The sequence below is a fragment of the Furipterus horrens genome, unplaced genomic scaffold (assembly GCF_987537825.1).
Source record: "Furipterus horrens unplaced genomic scaffold, mFurHor1.1.pri manual_scaffold_13, whole genome shotgun sequence".
NCBI classification, from domain to species: Eukaryota; Metazoa; Chordata; class Mammalia; order Chiroptera; family Furipteridae; genus Furipterus; species Furipterus horrens.
This window is the reverse complement of record NW_028327183.1, coordinates 49,933,839-49,937,163: the sequence shown is the minus strand read 5'-3', so window position 1 is coordinate 49,937,163 and position 3,325 is coordinate 49,933,839. Positions and strand designations below refer to the sequence as shown.

Here is a 3,325-nt window from a genome sequence, read left to right as displayed (position 1 = left end):
GGTGCAGGTGGGCCAGGCTGGGGATCATGGGGAACATCTGGAATGCAGCCCGCCTGGGGACTGAACCTGACCGGGAATTGAACGGATGACCTTTCACTTTGCGGGACGATGCCCAGCCGACTCGCCGCACCGGTTCGTCAGGGCTGCGCAAACTCATTTCAAGACAAAAAGTAAAACAATAAACACAACAAATAACATCCAAAAAAAGTAAGTTCCTTTTTTTAATAATCTTTAGAATGTCGCCTTTTTCTGCCTTTTTAATTTATGTTGTATATATCAAGTATGATTTTTTACTGCTATACCATCTGATGGCTTTTCTGTTTTTCTGTAATTATTCAATGCAAAATACGCAGCCAATGTTCCACGAGAGCTGGAGCTGGATGGGTGTGCTCTTTGTGCACTGCAAGAAGGTCGTGTCGGTTCTCATGTAAAGCACTTGAAACTGACATCAATGCCTGTGAAGTGAAGACGGGCATGCTATGGGGACATTTCATCCTTGTTCCCTCTGGCTTGAAAGTTCTGGTGTTTCTGAAGTCAATGGCCTGATGAAGGCAAGTTGGCTATTTCAACCCAATATTCTGCCCTGTGCTTTCAAAGCTTTGACACAAATCTGTCCGTGTCATGGGTCACGTATACTTCTTTATACTCCTAGCTCTTGGCTCAGTGCTCCTAGTTCACATAGGTTCATGTACACATAGTTTTTCTTAGATAGCTTTAATGATGCCGTTTTCTGAGGAGAGAATTCTGGTCAGTCTTTTCCTATTTCTTTGCCGTTGCCGTTGGCAAGTACCCAAAATGCTAGATCGGGGGATTCGAAAAACAGTTAAAAAGATGTGATCACAGGTGGCTTCCCGCCCCCCCGGGCCTTCTTCTGCTTTGTGCTTTTCTGGAATTTTTACAGTGAATTTCTTTTGTAAATGAAAAAAAAAATTTCTCCCCATTGGAATACATTACATTCAGTCTCAATAAATGCAAAGGAGATACCAATGATATTTCACATTGTTTTTCCTCAAAGCACTGAACAAATAAAAAATAGACTTAAAATACAGCCATTTCCAAATTATTACATCTTTATATACTTCATTCCTAAGGGGACTGTTTTGTTTGGATCCGAGGGATTATAGTGCTTTGTTGTCTACATGTGTACATACACTTTTTTTATTTCTTTTTTTATTATAACTGAAAATTTGAAGTTTAGTTTGTTTTCATGCATTGCTTTCTCTTTTGATTTTTATTATTTGGTTCGCATCTAGACTGCAAACAAAATAATACGTACCATCCGGAGTAGGAGGCCTCAGCTGTTCAGAAGTATTAAGGCCCTTTGTGATGCTTCTATGATCTTAGCAAACTTTGATGCCACTCAGTGGAAGACTCAGAGTGGTATGTATCTAAAGAATGAGTGTTCACTTCTGGCTATGTTACTTTCTGTGGGGATATGTTAATTTTGGAATCCATATGTTAATCTCTCTAAGATCACTAGCAGTACAGTAATTACAGATATGAAGGTCCTGATGATCACAATTCACACATGATGGAAAACTTAATTTTTATCTAATAGCTTCAACCCCGTCCACTTTTCCACTTGATATCCTTTGGTGCGACTGATAATAAATGACTGCACTGACTTCATTATTTGATTTCTCTGGGTAATCGTCTGTTGCAGAGAATTGTAGAGAAGCAAGTCCTTTAACTGAGTAGCTGAGAGTTTTTAGGGTCAAAAGTGTTTTAGAATGGTGTTAGTTACTCACTGTGCCCTTGGAGTGAAAAGTGAAAAGGCTTCCATTTCCTCCATAGAATGCCTTGCCCGTAATCCATCCCTCTTCTTGCTGGGTCTGTACGATGGCTATAAGCTGCTGTCGTTTTTGGTTATATGCCCTCACTTATCAGTATCTTTCTCCCCATGCTTTAATAATGATATTGCTTTTTCTGTTCAGAATCAGAGCTTCCCCTTTAAATCCTTACTACTTTGAGATAAGAATGAGACTTCTCGTTGTGTTCCTCTAAGCAAACAAAAAGTATCATCAAGCCCTTTATTTCCTTTTAAATAGTAATGTGGCAGGAGTATATTATGTCATCATCTAATGTAATTTTTTTTTTTAAGCATGTAATTACCTTACGGTGCTCAGCCCGGCCCTCAGACGGAATGCGGCCACCGAGCAGGGGCAGGTCACCTGCAGACGCGCCGTGAGCCGTGCTGACCATCGCCTGCTCTGACCCTGAGCTGCGTCGGGTCCTGAGCCCCGGGGTCTTCGTTTCTAAGCCAGGGCCTGAGCCACGGAGCAGCGGCAGGTCGGGGGTGTGGCATCTGCTGAATGGGGCTGTAGTTCAGTGCTAGTCCTCCGTTTTTGGTTGTCACTGAAACCTCTGTATTTTAAATACAAAAGACATAAGTAGTCTAAGTTTGAGTTTGAAATGAGAGGTGCGGCGGGGCATGGCTTTCTCAGGTACAGTGAGAGCAGTCAGCCGTGCCGTCTGTGCTCTGAGCTGAGCAGAGAAGGAGGCGAGGCCAATAGACTCAAACTCTCGATGAGCCTGAAGACTGTTTAATAAGTGTGCGGGAGAAGAGGTTTGATTAGAATGTGGAACTTAAGATTTCTAAGCAGGTGTAGTTTTCGGAAATTAGAAACTATACAGTATAATCCGCATAAATGGTTTACTGAAAGAGAGTAAAATGGAATTACCTTGGAAAGAGATGAAGGATATTATGAATATAAAATGACTTTATATATCGGTCCTCTGCATTTTAAATTCTACCTGCAACTACTTCATTTTTGAAATCACCTTTTAATCAAGATTTCTCTAATTCTGTCCAGAAGTAGTTCATGTGTGTTTTATTGGAGGTGGACCTTCTAAATAGTGGTAGGGATGAGGAAGTCAGGCAGAGCAGAAAGAGAATAAACTAGTGTGCGCTGTAGTACTGAGGGGATCGGGCGACGAGTCATTTGGTGCCTCTGCAAAGTTTATGTGCCAGTTGGGAAGAAAGTCAGTTAGCTGTGGAGCCTCCGAACCTCACTGTAATTTTCACTTAGAAGTTGCTTTTGAACCAGGTAAACTCCTTCTTGCTCCCGGAACAGCCCTTTTAGACTCGCCAGAGACATCGTGGATGGGATGGGCGTTACTGGTGTTGAAGGCATCTTCGGAAGGTAAGTGATGGAACGTAAGGTAAAGACGATGATTTTTGACGCCACGATTATTTGGATAGTCGATTTCTATAGGTTATAGAATTCATTGCTAGAATTACATCTCAGTGCTTTGCCAGTACTAAGGGCCAGACCCTGGGTGAAAATCATTATCATTTCCCCTTCTTTCAGATAACCTGGGACCT

At 41.8% G+C, this 3,325-nt stretch overlaps 1 long non-coding RNA gene across 1 annotated transcript; it reads left to right on the top strand.

Annotated features, from left to right (window-relative positions):
* Positions 1–246: 246 nt before the first annotated feature.
* LOC149995123 (uncharacterized) lies at positions 247–2,834 on the top strand. The gene is made up of 3 exons (XR_016507745.1): positions 247–551; positions 1,254–1,380; positions 2,102–2,834. It is a non-coding gene; the product is annotated as an uncharacterized LOC149995123 (long non-coding RNA).
* Positions 2,835–3,325: the final 491 nt, after the last annotated feature.